The sequence below is a fragment of the Protopterus annectens genome, chromosome 3.part0 (genome assembly GCF_019279795.1).
Source record: "Protopterus annectens isolate FY-2018-M chromosome 3.part0, PAN1.0, whole genome shotgun sequence".
Taxonomy (NCBI): Eukaryota; Metazoa; Chordata; order Ceratodontiformes; family Protopteridae; genus Protopterus; species Protopterus annectens.
Window position 1 is genome coordinate 670,644,534 of NC_056731.1, and position 23,473 is coordinate 670,668,006.

Here is a 23,473-nt window from a genome sequence, read left to right on the forward strand (position 1 = left end):
CTCCTACACTCATACACATCTACCTTACCCCTCCCCCTTTTCCTCTCTGTACCTACACGCTTCATCTACCTAACCCTTCCTTCACCTTTTTTAACATCCGCTCTTGTTCCCAGACTTATATATCCATCCTCTCCCTCAGGGTGCCATCTTTATATCCCTAGCCCCTCTCCCAGCTGCTGTGTATCCCTGGTGGTAGCGTTCGTAGTAAGTTTTCTTTTTTGGATTCATTACTTTTATATTGGTGTAAACTCTTAGGAACATATGCCTTTCATTTATTGTGTTTTTTTTTAACTCAAACTGTTACTTCTGATTCTTTCTGCTTTTGTGAACGTATACTGTTGTAGTCGCGTTGCATCTACTATCAGCTATAGTAGTTGTTGTTCTGCCTATTGCTTAATTGAGTCAAGGATTATCTGTGTAAAGTGTTAGGTGAGTAAACGTTTGTATTTGTACTGCGTATTCTGAGGGTTGTCCATGGTTTCTGACCTTTTTAGCACCTAAAATCCGTATTTGGGTTACCAGCTACTTTTCTATGACTCTAGCTAGCATCAATTGAGTTGTTCGTGCATTTTTAGTGTAGCAGGAGTGCAGAACGGGTAATCTACCTAAACCTGTATATTTTGATTACCAGCTACCTGTCTATGTCTTGCTAGCATCAGTTTAGTTGTTCGTGCTTTTCTAGTGTAGCAGGAGCGCCTTTAATTTGCCCTTTAATTTAAATTGAGCTAAGGCTCGGCAGGCACTACAAAGACAAACCAGTCACCATTGTTTCATTTTGAATTAGCAAAACAAATATCTTGATAACCCTCAGGATACATTGCAGTCTTGATACCGCTACTGAATGGGCTGCACTAAATAATGCTTTGCAACATTTCTGCTTATTTTCTAGCTTGGGAACTGCTTACTGGTCCCTGGTTAGCGTTCTATGTTTTTTATCATTTATTAGCCATGATTAGTATTATATTATCAGTACAATGTTTATTCTGAGTGTCACTTTTAATTGTAAAGGCCAGCGTCTATACCTAAGAACATTAGGTCAATTTTTGAACAGAAAATGACAGCGATTAGATATTCCAATGTTATGCTAGCTATTTGTTATCTCTTATTTTTATAGCTTGTTTGCTTACATTATGTTTATTAAATTTTTGTAAGACTGCTGGAAGTTTTTGTCTCTGCATTGTGCATCTTTTAACATTTTTTTCCCTCTCTACATTTCTCCTTAAGCTTGTACCCTTCCTGCCAGTGTAAACCACCCCAGCTACTGTGTCCTTCAGGCTGCCCAAGACCCAGAGAAATACCCGAATTCTTATTCAAATTCTGCTACCTCATCCCAGCGCAGGAAAAGAACCACTGCCTTCCCTGTGCTGTATTGACCTAGGAAGCTGGAATACTAGTTAAAAAAGTATGTCTAACCTGCTCCTCACCTACTTCAACTAATTCCTGTTTTTATTTGTTTCAGGGAGCGCTCCCGATCAGGAATACCAGCAGTCATAGTATCCCACTCTCTATCCCCTATACCCTCCATTAGTCTACCCTCTAAACTCTCCCCCCCGCTTTTCATTTTTTTCTTCTCCTTCCCTTACAACTCGTTCAATCTCCCCTTGCGCTATAACTATCGATGTTACAAGGAGTGACCACTAGAGGGCAGTATAAGAACACTACCTACCAGTTACTTTGTTCTTAGAAAACAAGCCCTTATACCAAGTTTTTTTCCTTGCCTCTGATACCACCTTTATCCCCCCTTTTCTCTATGTAATTACTCTTATCTTGCTTCCCTTCTCACCACTTAAATGTCCCTGACCTCCTCGTATACCTTACTTTGAACTTACCTTCCAATATCTCTGATTGTTTTCCTCACTACCTGCCTTCTTACTTTACTACTTGACTCTAGACAATTACATATTGTACTAGTTATAGCACTATCTCAGCAGCTATTACTTCTCTCCAACCCTCCTCTTTCTGAATCCCTTCCACCTCCAACCAAAGTATAACTCCCCTCCTCATTCTCAATCCCTACCACCTCCAACTAACTTATAATCCCTCCCTCACAATGCCAAGTACACCTATGTCTAAACAGGTGAAACTATTGCTCATTTATGTTCTCCTACCTTTTTTATCTGTACCATATATACTAACCACTTATGAAAACCTCACCTACTCTGAATTTCACTATCCCTGCAAGCAAACTTGCCCACTTACCCAGGTAGCCTCCCAAAATCATGTAGGCATGACAGCTACATCCAATTACTTACTCCCAAAGTATCATAGACTAGCCCATATTATTTACCCCCATCATAGAAAATCACCAAATCTACTCCGTACTTTCCTAAAGCTCTCACATAGACTCAAACAACATCCCCTTCTGAATGGAGACATCCATCCCAACCCTGGGCCAAACAATAACACCACCACCTGCCCCCATGCATCCAATCCCACCACCACTAATAACCCCTTTAGGACTCCCAGTTCTCTCTCTATAGCTCACCTTAACATACAGTGCTTAAACAATAAACCTGCCCAACTTCACACTCTCTTAGACTTACATTCTTTTGATATCCTATGTCTAACTGAAACCTGGCTTAAACCTGCTACCCAGGACAATGAGATAATCCCACCTGGTTATAATATTTTGAGGGCAGACCGCAAAACCAAAAAGGGTGGTGGGGTGGCAATGCTTTATAAATCTGGCCTACAACTAACTCCATTTGATGCACAATTACCTTCACTTGGGAACACAAATTCTTATCACAAAACTTCAGATCAATATTTCCAAAGCTATCTATATTATATGCTCTTACCTTCTCCCTGGTAATAACATCAACTCCCTTGAAAATATTCTTAGCTGGCTCTCTACTTACTACCCTCAAGAAACCATAGTGCTGGGTGACTTCAATATAGACTGGAATAGCTGTACCTCTACCAAGCCAACTTCCCATATAAACCTATATGGCTTCTCCCAAACCATTACCACCCCTACCAGGATCAATAAACCTAATAACAAAGAAAGCACCTTAGATTGGATCCTAATAAACAGCCACACCCTCATATATAAAGCAGGAATCCTTCCAGATGACATTAGTGACCACTCACTCACTTATATCATCAGGCATACGATCAATATTCCCAACCCTACCAGTTGCAAACCTTCTCGGTCCAACAGAAATTTTAACCCAGAAAACTTCCAAACAGAACTTGAGGCTTGTGACTGGTCACCCCTAAAATATCTCCAACTCGAGGAAGCAGTGTCCTACTTTAACTCCAAATTCTTACAAATACTGGACTATCATGCCCCTACTCACTCTATTAGAATTAGGAATAAACCTGCACCTTGGCTCACTAAAGAGACTAGGCAAAAGATCCTAACAAGAAATAAAAGCTGGGCTAAATGGAGAACAACAAAAAACTTTAAAGATCATCAGATATTTAGACAACTAAGAAATGCCACTAAAAAATCAATACTTCTCGATAAAAAAAACTTTTACTTTCACTTCCAACAATCTCACCAACACAAACCACAAATGTTCTGGTCAGGTATTAATAGACTTCTACGTACAGGCCACTCTAAAATGCCTACCCCATCAGACACCCCTATTGACAATCCCAAGCATATAGCAGATGCCTTTAATACCTTCTTTACTGATGCTATCCAATCTCTAGCTAACCCCCTACCTCCTGCCTACACAAACTTACCGACCAACACTAATACCTTAGCTCCTGCATTCCATTTACAACCAGTTCCTACATCCCTCCTCTGCTCCCTTCTTCAAAAACTCAAGCCATGCACTCCCTCCGCTGATGGTCTCCCAGCAGAATATCTGCAATTAGCAGCAAAGGTTCTAGCCTATCCAATCTCTATCCTAATAAATAGAACCATTAAGAAAGGAACTATCCCACCCCTCTGGAAAACCTCCCATATTATCCCACTTCACAAAGGTGGCAACTCAATTGAACTTTCTAACTTTCGCCCAATAGCCTTACTTTCTCCTTTAGCAAAAATCATGGAAAAATGTATCCACCGCCAACTTCTTGATCACCTACTCCAAAACAACTTACTTGCTGACTGCCAGCATGGTTTTAGGCCATTCCATAGCACTACCACTGCCCTCCTATCCTTCACCGACTGCATCAACAAATACCGTAATAATAATAATACTTTATCCTCTGCACTCTTTATTGACCTCTCAAAAGCCTTTGATATGGTTAATCATCAGCTTCTTTTAAATATACTTGAATCCTTCTCACTAGACGCACAGGCATTACAATTTTTCAAGTCCTACCTAGACAATAGGCAGCAGGCTGTGCTCTGGGACAATATTCTTTCCAAGCATCTCCCTATTTCCCTTGGTGTCCCTCAAGGCTCTATTCTAGGCCATCTTCTATTCTCAATTTTCATCAATGATCTAATTACAGCAATTCCTCAAGTGACCTGCATACAATATGCTGATGATTCTACTTTATTATGTTCTGCCACTACCTCATCTGAACTCCAATCGCTCACCCAAAGTGTGTTTAATATTGTTGAAAACTGGTTCCAACGTCGCTGCCTTCTCCTGAATCCCAAAAAAACTAAATTACTGCTCCTATACAAAAATCTTCCACAATAGAATTCACAGTTACATCTAATAATGGTACTGTCAGATCACCTGACCCAACCACTAAACTCTTAGGAATAAGCACTGACCACAACCTTAACTTTGACACTCACATTAACACCACTATAAAAGCAGTTAACAGAAAACTCGGCACTCTTTAAAAAATTAAACCCTTCCTTACTCCTCTAGCCAGAACTACTATCGCCCAAACCCTTCTCATTTCCACCCTCCTCTATGCCTCACCCATCTATACTAATCTGTCCAAAAATAACCTCAGCAAACTTGCAACTGCCTACAACAGCATTTCCAGATTTGCCACTAGCTCCCCATCTAGAACTCACCATTGTCATAACCTTAAAGAGCTAGGATGGCTGGAGTTAATCTACTTCTGATATGATTTCCATTCCCACTTAACTCTCATATGCTTCTGCTAAACTAAGCAGGGATGTCATCTTAGACTTATTCTCCTCATGTTTTAAAACTTTCACTACATTTGGTTCTTATGAGGTCAGCAGATATATTTGCAGCCCTACAACTGCAGATCTGTACATGTAATTAATTTAGAAGACGCCCATGTCTCCTTCAGAACGGGGAATATATAGTCTTGGTATACACTGATTTTTATAAATCACTTGATGAGCATGAAGCATCCTTCTTGTTTTCCTGTCCAACCAATCCAACACCTTTTTGGGCCAGTCAATCACGCCAAAATTGTAAGCTAGGATAGGAATAGCAAACTGTTTTATAGCATGGACTTTGTTCCTAGATGTCAACACTGTTTTTAGTATTAATATAAGTCTTCTAAAATATTCCTAAGTTTTATTCACATTTGTTTGTTTTATTATTGATCCTTTATCAATTCCCAAATATTAATACACTCCCTCTTGCTCAGTTCTATTACATTCTTGTCCCAGACTGATGTTTTCTTGGTGCTGCAGCTTTCCTGCTTTAAAGGTTGCTTTTGCACATTTATCAAGCCCAAATGACATTCTTATTTATATCTGAAAAAGTTTTGACCACTTGCAGTTGTGCTTTCAGTTCCCCATATGATGAACTATACAGTTTTAAATTATCTGTAAAAAGTAGATGAGAAGTATTTATACTTTGTTGTTTTCTGGGAGCCAAATTGTAGCCATGACCTAATCTGTTAAGTAAACAGCTTAATGGGTTAAGGGCAAGACAAAATAGCAGTGGTGACAAAGAGTCACCCTGGAATACCCCCCTTTGAATTTTTATTCCTGGAATACCCCCCTTTGAATTTTGATTCCTGGAATAATAATTTGTCCTTTATCATGGTGTACCTGCAAAGTGGTCTGCCACTGTTTCATGGTTGCTGTAATGTAATCGATCAGTGTAGGGTGCATCTTATACATTTTTAAGCACTCTTTTGTCCATGAATGTGGGATACTATCAAATACTTTTTTGTAGTCTATCCATGCCATACTTAGATTCTTCCCTTTTTACAGTTCTCCATTATGACTTTGTTTAACAACAAAGGATCCTTTGTTTCATACGACTTTCTTTTGTTACCCTTTTGTTCTGTCGCCATGATTGAGTTTTCTTCTAAATGACTATAAAGTCTGTCAGCATCAGTTCCAGTGTATATTATTTATATTGTCAGAAGGAAAGTTATTGCTCTATAGTTTTCAGGATACTTGAAGGTTTGTTCTTAAGTAGGAGTATTGTTTTTCCTGTTGCTAACTAGATTGGTGTCTGTTCAGGGTGTGCATATAAACAGTACTTACTCATAGATAAATCTTCATGTTGTTGTTGTTTGTGTCTTTCGGCTTTTCCCAGTTAGGGGGTCGACACAGCGGAACTCCAGTCCACTAATGATTGGCAGTAGATTTTTACGTGCCGAGTTGCCGGCCCTGACGCACAACCTTCAACGAAGGTACGCCCATTCATGCATGTCTCCAAACAGAAAATGCTCTAGCTGAGAATCGAACAGGACAACGTCTTACTGTGAGGCGACAACACTACCGCAGCACCACCACCACAGACTATGGCTAAATTTTCATGTAAAGATGTTAATACTTTTAGCCAGAAGTTAGGTACTGCATCTGGGCCTGGGTTTTCCAATTAGGAGCTTTCTTAACTTTGTTTCAATCTCTCTGGCTGTTACTTCATCCCATTTCATATCCTAAACATTTGAACTTCTTATTCTTTTTTTTATTTCTTCTATCAATTTAGCATCTTTGTCATGTTCCACAGGATCTTCATAGATATTTCTCTAAAATATATATATTTCCTTTTTTTGTGATGTTTCAGTTCCTTTTGCCTTGTTTCCCAATTCTATATAGAACTTTTTTGGGTCATCAATAAATTGCTTATTTTGTACTTTATCTGCATACCTTCTAAGTTTTTTTGCCTTTGCTGATATTTTTCGTTTATTATTTGCGATAGTGTGTGATAGATCCTGATCTGTTCTGATATTGCACATTGCTTTTACCACATCTATCTTTTTGATTATTTTTGGTGATCTGTTCCCTCTTCTATACTCTTCTAATAGTGACACCTTGTCTTAATTGCTTTATAGTTTTCTGTATTCAATTCTTCCATGATGGTATTTGATTTCTGAACTTCCTTTCCCTTACTGCCCTGTGTTTTTGTGGTAAGACTTTATCTGTTATTAATTAAGCTGCACAGTAATATATCCTATTTACTTTTGTTATATTACACGAATCTCTATGAACAGTCCTAATTACCGTGTTCATTTGTTTTCTCAAACTTCTAACTTTTTTTTCACTTTCTGAAGTCTGTTTCTTTCGTTGACCTTAATATGTCTGTCCATCTCTACTAAATCAAGCAACTATTCCATTCAGTCATTTTTTTCTAAACCAAGGGCACATTCTTTGTTCCCAATTTCCTGCGGGCATTTTATAGAAAGTTCCATAGCATCTTTCTGTGCTACATTCTCTTCAGGTTCATCCTGTGTCGTCTGTTGATCTTTAATATGGAAACTCACTGGCCTGTCATACCACACCATGGATGACATCAGAGTTGCCACCGTTTCTTGTTGCTTTCCTTGCTGTGCAAGTCTCCAGCTGAACTTTTGTACTGGTTCCCTATGGAAGGCTCCAAATTATCTTCATATAGCAACTGATCAGGTGTTTGCCACTCCACTGGTTTCTCCTTAATTTGGGGGAAAATTGCTCTATCCTGCTGTGATGTTATCAGAGTAAGATTTTCTACAGTAAATCCTTCAGTTTGCAGGTAATACATAACCTCAGTTTCTATTTCTTTAACGTCTCCACTACTAATCCTGTTTTCTACTTTTCCTCTTTGTTTTCCTATTTTTGTTTTCCTATTCTACTGATTGGCCTGATGATGGCTGAGTAGAGAGAAGGAATGCCATGACATTTGTGCAATATAGAATGATACCTTTCCACAGTGGACATCTTGGTCAAATGATAGATCAATGTCCACATATGCTTCAAAGTTCTGAACTAGTGGATCAAATCTTAGGGATGTATTTTCAATGTGATAGTTTTCTGGGGTAGTTATTTTCTCACAGTATACAATAATGCATTTTTGGCTTTTAGATTTAGTGGGTGACTATGGGGGAGGGTGCTCCTGCAGGATGGCTGAGTCATTTGGTGATTTGATAAGTGCTCTTAACTTGCAGTTCATCAGCAAAGATGGTCAGCCAGAGACCCTTACTAGATGCCTTTACTTCTGAGAAGTAGATTCAAAACAGGAGAGGTCCTAGCATAGAGCCCTATTGGACTCTACTGGTGAGTGGCCTGTCTTGCAGAGGTAGTGTGTCCTGTCTTGATTTCCTGTGTCATATCTGCAAGCCATTTGGCAATTCAATGGATGACACAGGGTTTATTCCTAGTTTAGTGAACTTTTCCACTGTGCCTGATTGTGTAAAAAAAAAAATAGCCAGATTTAGACAACTGGTATGTACCATCTGTTGCTTTGGTGACTTTTTGAAGAAGCCCATTCGATTGTATAAGCATGACCTGCCCTTGACAAAGCCAAACTGGGAGGGTCCTATTATTTGGAGGTTACCAACGTCTTTATTGATTAATTCCATGATACGTCCTCCCATGGTGTGACATATAAGGCTGGTCAGACTTATAGGTCAGTTATTACTCAGGGACCCTTCCTTGTGCAGGGATATGACTGTCACTGTCCTCCACTCTATCAACACAAAGGATGTGTGAAGCCTGAGGTTGAACAGTATTGTTAGAGGCAGAGATAGATTGTGCTTCATGCTATTCAAGACACATTCTAGGATACTATCAGGAGACATCGATGCAGTAATAGTTGCCTTAAATAGCACTTTTAGGACTTTGTCCTACATAATCAATAGGGTGCATCAGTTTCTGTATTTCTTGTGAGATCACAGCTTGCCACAGAGGGGTGAAGCTGGTGCTGAATTTATCATCCAACAGATTGGCTATATTATCATCTTTGGTGTAGGTGGTGTCAATCACAATCAGTTCAGCACATTGCAATGTAGAGCCTTGAGATTGTAGACTAAGCCATAGAAGGCTTTGTGGTTGTCCTTTGCTTGAGAAGCTATTTATACCTTAAACTTGGATTGGTGGATTTAATTAAGCTCCTGAGTTGCTTATTTATGTTAATGAGTGAGACTGTAGAATGCTGGGTGATACTTTTTTATTTATGGCCATAATTTCCTTCCTTTTGTTGCAGAGCTTATTTATATAGTGCCTCCACCAGAGAGGTTAGTTTTTTGGGCTTGCCTTGTGTTTGATCCTACAGGGTTCAGCTGCATATTGATATCTATATCAATACCTATCTATATCTATCTATCTAGCTCTCTCTCTCTCTCTCTCTCTCTCTATATATATATATATATATATATATATATATAGGTCTGCTTTAGATAATCAAAATACTACTTTCCCGACATTTAAATTGCCGAGATGAAAGTACCGAAAATCCAATTAATCCACTTGTTGTCTGTGATGTAAATGCTTGTTTAAGTGGATTTTCAGTGATTTTGTCTTCGCGATTTAAAAGTCAAGTAAGTGGTATTTCGGTTATCTAAAGCAGACCTATATGTGTGTGTGTGTGTGTGTGTGTGCCTTGAATACTGGTTGTCAACCAAATGAGCTGTCGATCAAATGGTTTGTCGATCATATGAAGTAGACCCATATATATATATATATATGTATATATATATATATATATATATATATATATATATATATACACACACATATATATATATATATATATATATATATATATATATATATATATATATGTGTGTGTGTGTATATATATATATATATACATACATACATGTGTGTGTGTGTGTGTGTGTGTGCATATAAATATATATATATATATATATATATATAAACACACCCACACACATATATATATATATATATATATATATATATATATATATATATACATATAAACACACACACACACACACACACACACACACACATATATATATATACACACACACACACACACACACACACACACACACACACATATATATATATATATATATATATATATATATATACACACACACACACACACACACACACACACACACACACACACACACATATATATACACACACACACACACACACACACACACACACACACACACACACACACACACACACATACTTAAAAAATATCTGTGTTATCACAGATGTATTACTTTTGGATTGCAGTAATTTTTTTTCTCTGTGTTACTTGTTAGCTGATTAGCGGTGATTCATATTTTAGTATACTCTATAGAGTTTGAGTAAATTATTAGCTAGTCGATTGCTGTCAGCTCCTTTTATCTTGCCTGGCACTATCAATACTATTCTTAACAAATGTAGTAATTAGCACCATCTGATCTTTTTTTTTTTTGATTTCACAATTTTAGATAATCTGTGTTATCACAATCATTATCAGTTTCATTGCTTTTGAGACCACTATGTCTTGAAATTAAAAAATGAGATGTTTTTATTACACCCATATACTAATATTTGCCTTCACTGAGTCTAACATCTTGTAAATATTGATAGTTCCTTAAAAATATAATTACCAAAAAAGATGGTGCCACACTTATTCAGACAGAATTAGATACCTGTTTTATCTGCCCATTTGGCCAGGCAGTTATTGATGTCATTATAATTAATCTTACCGGTTGTAACAATAAGGCAACATTTCCAATCATTGGCATACTTGTTTAACCAGTATATCCCGTTTCTTGGAAAAGTAACAAATCCTGCACTAAAAAACACTGGCCCCAAAAGAGAACCTTGCAAACTGATGAGTACCATGCAGACAACAATCCAGTTAAAAGGAAGAGCTTGATATCAGTCTGCCCCTTTCTGAAACAATATAATGCTAGATGTTTATCCACACAGTTAGCCAAGTCACAAAATCCCACGGACACTGGAACATTGAAATTATATTGTGGAATAGACTGTTGGGAATAGTTCATGCTAAAGAAGGTAATAAGGTTATATTCATTACATATTGATTGATTTTACAAATTTATTGATATATGCATTTTACATCAGAAGACACGTTTCATTTTTTGTTAGTTAACTGCAATGTTAAACACATGTAACACTTGATTCTAAAAACTTCTTGGCATGCCTTATACTATTAATGGAAAATAGAAAAATAAGACACAGCACTTGCATGCAGATGCCACTTAAGCATTCAACAGAAACATGCAAGCTGGAGAGATAAATTACTTGTAATGCGGAGGGAATCCATAGCAGCAGATCAGCAAAAGCTGTATAGAACGAATAAATAAAGAATCCAAAAGAGTATTGTAACACTCATGTCAAAACCTGTTGAAAGAATAAAACATAGTGTAGGTGTATGTTTGGATGTTAGGGGACCTTAGTTGGAGTAGTAATAGGGAATCAATACCTCAGGCAATTAATTCATTCTGACAAACAAAAACAGGTGTCAAAGCTTTTTTGCAGACAGGAAATTTAGAAATGAATATTCAGAAAGGAAGCAGAATGCACAGCAATGCAGTGCAATATTTAATAGTTATTTAGACGTGACTTGTCAATCAAACACATGACATGCCAAAGTGCACAAATGCTTCCAAAAATACAAAATTGGAGACACTGTCAGAAATAATACGAGTGGAGGATAAATAAAAGTGCACAGCTTTAAAAATTGAGAAAATTGGAAGGTCAGCAAGATGACAGATTGGGACATTTGAGAATTTCAAGGATCAAATCAAATCTCTTTGTATGATTTCTTGAAATTATTGCTCTAAAACTTTAGTTAAACACAACGTAAAGCTGTAGTATAACCCCAGGCTGCATGTTTCCAAGACATATGTCCCTCTGATGGATAATTCCTGAATTTGAAACAAAAACTATCAAGAATTCAGTCAATATGCCAGTGCAAATGTGAGTGGGAAATCAAGCTGCACAAATGTACAGAACGCAAACACCAGGTGCTGTGAAATGGAGATGTAGTGAAGGGTGACTCTGTACATCTAACTGAAAGAACAGTAGCTCTGAAAGCTTTCGAAGCTGTTCAAGAGTAGTTTAATGCTGGCAGCACTCTAATTTGTTTGTTTGTGTCTTTTGGCTTTTCCTGGTTAGGGGTCGCCACAGCGGAACTCCGGTCCGCTAATGATTGGCAGTAGATTTTTATGTGCCAAGTTGTCAGCTCTGACGCACAACCTTCAACGAAGGTACGCCCATTCACGCATGTCGCCACACAGAAGACGCTCTAAACTGAGAATCGAACGGACAACATCTAACTGTGAATATTGGTCAAAACTGATAGAACTGCAAAACTGGAGAAGAACTCCCTCTGAATCTATAGCACTGACTCGTGTGCTGTTTCCTGAACCTCAGAACTGCCACTTCCTTTCCACCTACTACCCCTGATACTTACTCATTGTGCCTCTTCTATGTCTAGTGACCAAAATGCTCATTTTCCTACTTCATTACTGCATCGACTTTGCACACAATGCTCTGTGCACAGGACATAATTGCATACAGAGATTTGTCAATATTACTGCGATATTATGTGCCCTACATTTGCCATATACCTACATGTCCAAGTTAGTGCTTGAATTCCAGGTATCCTGCTTCTGTATTTTTTTGTACAGCTGAAATAACCACAAGTATTCATGCCTGTCTAATTACTGTCCTGCCTTTACTGTGTATTGCTGTATTCATTCATGGTTATGTCATAAATTCACTGGCTGTATGTTATCTTTATTTCTGCTGAGCCTAAAACTGACCCAGTTGGATCAGTGCTCTACTATGGCTAACAAATAAGTAAAATGTGTCTGTTCTCAGCTGGACTGGTGTATTAAGTATAGTGGAAAATATGGCCCAGACCGCAGAATCCTTTATAAATGCATTCTATGAACACCTTCAGGAATGCATGGATCATGCAATCCCAAATAAAACCAAGACCCAATCCTCCAAAGGCAGACGTCCTGTCTGGTGGACCCCAGCCATAAACAAACTATACAATAGAAGGAGGAAGCTACTACATGATAGAGCAAAATCCCAAAAAGGGAAGGCATCTCTAATCAGTATTAGCAAAAAACTACGGGCACTCTTAAAATCGTCTAAGGCCAGCTTCGAGAGAAAAATTGCACAGGACACTAAGGATAATCACAAGGTTTTCTTTAGTTATGTTAGGAACCTGGGTGGGAATTCCCATATATGCTCAGAATTAGTCCAAAATGACAAAAAATACACCGAACCCACAGACATTGCCAACATCTTAGCTGACAGGTTCAGTGCATACTTCTCCCCCCCTCCCCACCAAAAGGGCAAATATCTATCCCAGCAGAGTGGTGCCCCCCTGACATCTCAGATGCTCAGGTAAGAGCCGCCATCTCCAAAGCAAAAAACACAGCATCAATGGGACCAGACGGTGTCCTGGGCTGCATCCTACATGAACTCCAAGAAGAGCTAAACCCAAACATAAAACTACTGTTCATTCTCAGCCTTACTACAGGATATGTACCCAAAGAGTGGCGTACAGCAACAGTGGTCCCTCTCCACAAAGGTGGTGCCTCAACGGATCCTGGAAACTATCGCCCCATAAGCCTGACTAGCTTGGTCTGCAAAGCTATGGAAAGGATCATCATGGACCTCATAAATAAAGGTATTGGAGACCTACAGACACTGGATCCTACCCAGTTCAGCTTTGTTAAGGGCAGATCCTGCCTCTTAAACCTGGTCAACTTCTTTGAAACAGTCACCAAGGCCATTGACAAAGGGAAGGTAGTCCACACAGCCTACCTGGACCTTGCAAAAGCCTTTGATACAATACCCCACTTGGGCATTATAGATAAGCTCACCAGCTTAAATATAAACCCCTATGACACTAGATGGGTTGCAAACTGGCTCAAGGACAGAACCCACATGGTTAGAATTGCTGGAGCAATGTCGGACTCCAAACCGGTTACAAGTGGCGTCCCACAAGGCTCAGTCCTGGGACCTCTCTTGTTCAGTATATATTTCTCGGAGGTACAGGCCAACACAGAAGGACTGTGGCTGACCAAGTTTGCAGATAACTGCAAACTGGGTGCCATAATCGACTCTCCAGCCGACACAAGCATCCTCCAAAAGGGCCTCATAGAAACAGACAACTGGTGCCAGAGCCATGGCATCAAGCTAAATGCCAAAAAGTGTATAGTCATCCCCCTTTGGCAAAAACAAAGTGCCCACAAATTACCACATAGGTGGTAATCCATTAAGTACAGAAGAAGTAATTAGGGACCTTGGGACCCAAGTTGATAGCAATCTCTCATTTGACAACCACGTGGCCAAAGTGGTTAGAAAAACATTTTATATAGCCCACCTAATCATGAAGGGATTCACATCTAGATTAGGGGAGGTCATCATGCCTCTTTACTCATCCCTCATCAGGCCCATAATTGAGTACAGTGCCCCTTTTGGGATGTACCTTACCAGACACCTGCAGCAACTGGAAAGACCCCAAAAGTACCTCACCAAGAGGATCAAAGGGCTCAAACAGATGCCATATGCTGCCCGGTTTAAGAAACTCCAGCTCTACTCAGTGGCATACCGACTGCTCAGAGGCGATCTGTGCCTGACGTATAAAGCCATGTCCAACCCGGAATTAATGGACATGCTGCACCTCAGAAAATTCAAATCCCATTGAGCTATGCGCTCGAGAGACTTGAACCTCAGCACTGAAATAAATAGGACATGCTGGAGGGACAGATTCATAACCCAGAGGCTCCCTTCACTCTGGAATAAAATCCCAGTCCAGGTTAGGCAGAGTCCCTCATTGACTCTCTTCAAGAGGAATCTTGATGAGTGGATGGGAGATCGTAGGTTTACCCCGGGTATCACTTCTGTGTCATTGTTATACAGAGGCACAATATACTAACCTCGAAAAAGGGCATAGCAAAATTAATTTAAAATGGGTGGCGAAAGCCAAACGTACTCTGGCTAGGCTTATAAATGCCCTAGGGCAGATAGCCTAGTATGAACGTATGAACTGTATATTTAATACAAAACATTCCTTGTGAAGGTACTGCCAATCATATATACCTGTGAAATGTCCTGACAAATTTGTGCATGCCATCAGTACACTTCTAACTAATGTATACAGATAAAAGTGTAAAAGCCTGTGCTAATCAATATATATATATATATATATATATATATATATATATATAGAGAGAGAGAGAGAGAGAGATAGATATATATAAAACTAATAAACAAATTATTCATAATTACATGTCAGCATATGCAGTATGTAGCTGACAAAATGCAGGCATACCTTCTCCAATTCAGTAATCCTCTGTGCAGATGTAATTGTTTATTTATTTATGTATTACCAGATTTATTATCAGATGGTTGACTAAGGGCATACTGTGTACTATATTTCTATAAGTATAATTCTGCTATTTGGACTTGTATGGTCTTCACTTTTGCCTAAGACACATTGGCACACATCTGCCTCTATATCCAATAACCTTGTCATGTCACACACATACATGTGTGACAGCTCATACTGTCACCTGCATTTATGTATGGTGCCTGACTATGTCTGAGCAGCACTTCATCTGTAGCAAAGATGGAAAATCATTGCTGTGAAAATACATGTTTTGCCTCAAATGCCTAGGTTTGAATACCACAATGCAAAAATCAATTTTCTTAGTGTAGAAAGGTGAAAACAAATGTGCCAGGTCATTCCATTTATGTCCCCAGTGTATGTTTGCAAAGCTACCTCACCTAACAGTTACCTCCAATTTGTAATATATATATATATATATATATATATATATATATATATATATATATATATATATATATATATATATATATATATATATATATACACCAGAAGATACCTCTCAAACTAAGGCCAAGTGTCAAATTAACCTTCCAATTACAATTATTTCATTCCTTGCTGTTTGTCACTGCTGCTGTCCATGCACCATTGTGCAAACATGTTGAATGGTTATGCACACCTCAGTAAACAGGATAACTGGAATTGGCAGGAAAACATCAATTGTCATTGTTCTAGATCTGCTGATAGACATGGCTGGCATTAGTGATGAAGGTGCCAGATTTAGATCACAGAGGTGGGGTGCCCAGGAGTCCAGGATATGTATTAGACTCCTAGTAAAGCATCACAGCCAAACGCTTCTGCAGGAGGACTATTCTGGTTCCCAGTACAAGTCTGTGGCATGGAAAAGTTTAGCGCAGGCTATATCCAGTGCCACTGGTATCCCATGCACTGAAAAGCAATGTAGGTAGGTAAAGAAGGTAATAGAGAAAAATTGGGGCATTTTGATGGCTATGCCAGAAATATGACAAATATTGGAAAATAGGCCTTTATTTGCATATAAAAATGTTCAAAATCTGAAGCTTAAACTATGTTATAAGGATTTTTCAAAGCAGAATAAGGGAAGGCAGAATAGTTTTAAAATGGGTACCTGCTCTTGTATAAACTGTACTTGTTGTGATAATATTCTTAAAAATTACACTACTTCATTTGTTCATCCATTAACTAAAGAACATTTTGTATTTAAGTGTATGGCAACATGTAATACAGAAAACATAGTTTACTTGGCAACCTGTACACTGTGCTCATATTTCTATGTTGGTAAAAGCAGCAGGAAACTCAAGGATCGTATTATAGAGCATAAGTCAAATATACACAGGAGAATAGAAAGTAATGCTTTAAGTCAGCATATAATGGAAAATGGAAATGGACATAGTTTTAAATTCAGAGTAATAGATATAGTACATAAACAGATTAGAGGTGGGGACTTGAACAATATTCTAGAGAATAGGGAATACACTTGGATAATTAAGCTGAGAGCTGATATGAAACCAGGACTGAATAATGCACTGACTATTAAGCCAATACTAGTCAAAAAACAGAAATAAATAAGATGAGAAATGGATTTATGGGTCTTATACATATTTTTTGTGTGTGTTACATATATATATAGAAATATGTTTTAATTAATTTTCAAATAATTTAATGATTTTTGTATTTAGTTTTATGTTTATAGGCTGGCTGTTATCATGTGGCTGTTTAATTGACTATTTAAGGTTCTAGAATTTAGTATAGGTATTCTAACACTGATGAAGGATTTGTAATCCTAAAGCTTTGTTGTTTTATTAAAGTATCTGAAGTTTGTCTGGAGTTGTATTTATTGGATTTGTGCATTTGGCTACAGTTTCAGCTTTATCATTGTCTCAACCTTAATTTCTTATTCTTGAACTGCCCATTTTATTTAGTTCTGGCAGACATTGTCAGGTTAATACATTAATCTAGGACAGAGTAGAAATTATTTGCATAACCACTAGCCATGTCAACATTTTGGGGGTTACACTTGAATACTTGAATTTTGCGACTTCGTCATAGAATTGCTGGAGGATAATAAGTCTATAGTCCTTGATTACTGTGATACTTATATCTGATGATTTGGGGAATTGGAAGAAGAAGGTTACCAGTTTCTGGTCAGACTTAACTGGGCATGGATATACGAATGGAATAGTGTATGTAGTTGCTATGTTTGTAAGAACCAAGTAAGGAATATTTAGTTCTAGCATTGTCGCCTCATAGCAAGATGTTGTCCCGTTCAATTCTCAGCTAGAGCGTCTTCTGTGTGGAGGCATACGTGAATGGGGCATGCCTTCATTGAAGGTTGTGCATCAGGGCTGGTACCCCGGTACGTAAAAATCCACTACCAATCATTAGCGGACCGGAGTTACGCTGTGGCGTCCCCTAACCGGGAAAAGCCAAAAGACACAAACAAACAGTATTCTTTTACTATTTGCTCCAGCAAGTTCATGCTTATAAAATGAATATTTTTTATAAGCCATATACTTTATTGGGAATATGCAATAACATGCATAATCTGTTTGTGCATTACCATTCTGCATTCTTTGAGCAATTTGATAAACTGCAAATGACAGAAATAAAGGACTTAAGCCACAATTCAGGTATCGATATCCTAGTTTATCATGGGATAGTTAAGGTCTCCCTAGATGATGGCATTTTTGTTATTGATGTTCATCCAGTATATTTATGAGTCCAGCTTGGTGTTCACTGAGCATTAAGGGGATGCTGCAACATGTTATGATCTGATAGTTGGTTTTATTTTATGGGATTTGTATTAAATAAGTTTGGTTTGTCGGTATCTAGGAATTTTCCTCGACATAATGTGGTCTTTAACAAATATGGATACTTCTCAGTAGTTCACATCAAGTCTAAAGGCATGGTAGGTGCAAAAACCTAGAAGAGAGGGAGTGTTTTCAATGCTTTTATACCCAGTACAAAATGCACACATGAATGTCCTTCAAATGCAGTAGAGCCTCAAGGACAGGTAATTTATAATTTAGACTCATAGCATTGAGCAGTATTACCTTGATATTGTCTGCTTTTTCATTTGTTTTGTTTTTAAGTTGGGTGATCCATTATCTGGATTCTGTCTAAAAAGGCACTATGGAGACAGTGAGGGCTTTAGCCAGTATGTTGTAGCCTTAGAATAAAAGGTACAAGCTATCTTTGGCAAAGAAAATAAGGTTGTGTAGCAACTATAACCATACTGACATTTTAATGATACAATTTACTCATCCGATTGTTGAAATCAGTAAAGATTTCATTGTACCTAGGCCTCATTTTTGGAGAAGAAAGGATTCTGGTCCATACCAGGATCTTTGCTACAGTTGTGACATGCATGGAGAGCTCAGAAATGTCTTTTTGTATATCTCTCAGGATTGTTTGTGTGCCAAGTCATTCACACCCACATAGACCACCATAATTTCATAGTCAAACTTATTCGGCTTGAGGGTCCTGAGGTTCCTTGTAATGCCAGAGATCCTTGCACCTGGAAGACAATGAGCTGTAACTCTATCATTGTCCAGCCATGCATGAGTAGAGTTTCTGTGAAATCAGCCATCACTGGCACATTTCTGTTAGGAAGGGGGTTATGTGTTATGCGTCCTGTATTCAGTAGGAGTTTATTTTAGTAGATGCTCAGCTATGGATGTGGTAATTGTGTTTCATTTCCACTGACCCCTAGCCTTGTTGATCTGGAGGTATAGGCAATGATTTTTTACAGCTGCGGCATGTGATAATATTCTAGATATTTATATAAAGTGCTATGAAAGTGTGAGGTGTTAATATGTGAGAGTGATGTCCCTTTCTTACCTAAATATTTTCCACTTTCACATGTAGTTTGTGATGAAGTACGTAGTTGTTCATTTTCTGTGAGCATCAGGCAATTGATATACTGACTGAATAGACCAAGTGCCATGAGGCTGGAAACTGATGGGAGACAAACTGGCTGACCTTCCATTTAGCTGAAAAGTACAAACATATGGGATATAAGACTTATTTGTACAATAATTGATTTGTTTGAATAAGTTCAAATGAGTACAATAAACATATTTTGCAGTATAATAAATATTGTTATGGCTCTACCTAAGGTAGAAACAGTTAAAGCACTTTAACTTGGTCCTGAAGTGAGACAAAGTTTATTTCTGCAGCTTACTTCTTGGTATGCCTGCATTTATTCTTGCTAAGAGTAAAACCTTGACTTAGGTGCCTGTGTCTATCGAATACAAGTTTGTGTGGCACTGTGTGAAGTTGATTCCAGTACAACAAGTTGAGATAAAAAATCAAAGAAACCATTGGCAAAGCAAATTCTTGCTTCACATTCAGAGAGAAACTGTAAAAATGCAGAGAAAATGACACAACCCAATTAAAACCGATTTAACTATTTAGGCACAGCACAGAATCCAGCTGAAAAAGGCATTGCAAACTAAAAGCTGCAACTTCAGATTCAGAGAAAACACAGTGAAATACAGAAAAAAAGAACCACTCAAAACTGAATTAAATGATTAGGTGACTTTAAATGCAGTAGAATAAATTTACTTTCTTTTTTGACGAATGCCAAATGGAGACAAAACATCTTGTTTGGTTTTCCCTAACGCACAAGAGTTTTGGCTAACAAGATTCTTAGAGGAAGATTCCAAGATGGCTGCCGGCTAGACTGCACCCTATTCAGTGTGCTCCTCACAACTATTTAATTACCGGCTAATTTTAAATACTTTTAAGTGATATTTTTCCTCAGTTTTCTATATAATAATTATCTCTGTTACAAATACTCCAATTTGGTTTTATCTATTTTTGAAAAAAGGCAAATCTTTGGTCCATTTTACTTCAGAATATTTTTGGCTTCAACAGTCTCTGGGCACGTGCATTCCAGTAGCCTATCTCTGTGTCAGTTTTGCTGCTCACACACCTCTAATTTTGGAATGGCTGGAAACTCAGACTCCATGGATACACAGTCAACAAAGGCCAAATTTTCTTCATTGCTTTCTCCAGAGAAAGACACTAGTTCCAAGAGACTTAGAACAACTAAATCATCTACTGAGAACATAAAAGTAAGTGCAAAAGAAAAAAATGATTCTAATTTTCATTTTGAAGACTTAAAAATGGCATTACAACCAATTCAGACTGCTATACAGAATTTTTCTGATCAATTTACTGACTTTGGTAAGACTTTAAAACAGATTAATGAAAGAATGGACATAATTGAAAATAAGTATATAGCCATAGAAATAAAAGCAGAATCTATTGAAAGTGACTTAAAAGCTAAAGATAAAAAAATTGCTGAGATACAAGCTAAAGTTCTGGATTTAGAAGCAAGGAGTCGTAGGAATAACATAATAATTAGAGGAGTGCCTGAAACTTATGAAAACCAAAACTTAATTTCTGTGTCTAAACAAATATTTGAGTTATTGCTCAATGATGAAACAAATACAAAAACTTTAACTGTAGAAAGAGTGCACAGAGCCTTGCGTGCTAGACAAGACTCTACTTCACCTCGGATTATATATACAAGGTTATTAAGTTTCCAAGACACTCAGCGTATCTTAGAAGCAGCCAAACGTAAAAAATATCTTATATGGAATAAACATAAACTGACTTTTTCACAGGATCTACCTGCTCAAATAAAATTAAACAGACAAAAACTGTCTCCTTTTTGTGCAGACCTGATCAAAAGGGGTATAAAATTTAGGATGAGATATCCTAATACTCTTTCGTTCAGCCATAATGACAGAAGTTATGTGTTCACAGAACCACAAGAAGCAAGAGACATTTTTTTAAAAGTATTCAAGGCTCGTCCTGCTAATGACACATAAAAATAATGATCATATCCATTACAAGCTCATCTGATGTTATAAGTATGTGTGCTAAACTTTAATATTATGCTTCTTTCTTACATAATATTCAATATATGATATAGTTTTGTCAGCTTGAAAATAAGTCGGCCTTTTTGCTTTTGAAACATTTGTTTTAATGTTTCTTTGAACTGATGCAAGTTCGGAATTCAATTTTCCAGTACATTGTGCCATTGCATTGTACCAATATCATCTTGGCATTATTTACAAGAAAAAGTAATGTTTCTTCGTATAAGATTACTCTAGCGGAATGGAGGGAATAATGTCTGGTCTCGCGCGCTGCAGAGCGTTACCATTCTACACTGGAAAACCTTGATTTTGTCTCTGGAACCATTCACAAGCCCTTTTTTCCTGTTGTACAATCTCTGGTTATGACTAGCGTCGCTAAGGTAAAGAAATTATTTTCATCTGACCAGATCTGTGAGGCTCATGCTGTATACTCTGTAATCCGATGCCAAGTCTTCGCAATTCAGGCTGAAAAGGATGCCAATATTTTTACGTGATTGTTTGTTTATCCAGCATTTGGTTTCTTGTCTCACTGATGTCCCGAACCTGAAGAACTATGGATTCCATACTTGGTGGCTGGGTTATGACTTCAGTTGTTGTGTTTCTTGCAAGTAAGTGGTTCTCTTTTTTGCAGGCTGTGACGGCGCATTGTTCGAGATCCAGGAAGGCTTTTCTCTTATATCGGACTGGCTCTTTGTGAGTGCGGAAGCACGCAAACCCTCACAAATAACTTTTAAACTAAAACATTGTAGAATAACATTTTTGAGTTTGTCTTTAGATAGAACTTATATATATATAAATAGCGCACAACAAATAAATTGTTATGGAGCTAGTTTTGTTACACATTTTTTTTTTATTTACTAAACGTTGACAGTTCCAATGATCAGTTATAAGAATAATCTGTATGATTGATATACTATGTCTGTTTTATTGAGTAAAGTACTAAATATATGTAATATTTTGGATATTTAAGTTAGAAATATTTTTATGTTCAAAATTCTTCTCATGTGCATACTTTCAATGAAAATTTCGGTTAAAATTTGGATATAATAGAGCTATAATGGGTTAGTCAAAGCACCTGGTAATTATCACAGTATGCATCAACACATTTTTTCCTATTGTAAGTATACTCATGACAAGTATTTGAATATTATCCTACATATTATATATTTGTTATGTTAAAATATATGTGCTACAGGTGTTTTAAATGATATTATCTGACTTTTTTTCATTTGAATGTTTGTTCCAATATTAACTGGACTTTCATATACTTTTGTAATTCAATTTTGGTCTTAAATGACAGTAAAGATGACTATACAGAGGTAGCCTGTTCAAAGGAATTATTATTATAAAATCTTATAGTGTATATTTGTATGTGAAGAATTTTAATTCTAAACAATAGTAATTCTTTCTTGAGATTAGGCTTATTTTTATAGTGCAACATATACATATATGATCTTTAATTGTATAAATATACTATCGTTGCACAATTCAAATTTATAATTTTACTAACATTTTAACTTATAAATTTTTACTATAATGTAACACCTATTGCTTATATAATCTAGACACAATTATATTTAAATATTCAGGAGTTTTATGAGCACATTTTTTGAATGCGGAATGTATTTGTCGGGCATCTTGTTTTTGGTTAGATATGTAAATATGTTTAGTTTTGTTAAACTCGTTATAGTCCTTTTTAGGACCTTATTTAAATCTTCTTTACATCCATGTGTGATTTTGGTAACCAAGTTTTTAAACTGCATATATAAGTATTTTCATCTTCCCTGGGTTGATAGATTTAGGTGGGTAGGCACTGGGGTACGAAAGGGAAAAACAGATGAGATTAGACTTAAATTTGCACTGAAACATACACTTATAGGTATTATTTATTATGATGAGACTAACTTTGGTTTTATTTCTACATTTATACTATACTTAAACACTAACTATATATATTTTAACATTTTTTCTAACAATCCTTTAATAATTATATGACTAATTTATTATTAGTTGACTCCTGGAATGTAAGGGGGATCCAAAATAAAGATAAGAAATCCTTATTATTTCATTTAATGTATAAATCAAAAGCCAATATTTGTTTTCTGCAAGAAACACACATTCCAAGGGATGAATGGGATAAAGTCAAAAATAAAAAATGGATACAAAAAATAATAGCTT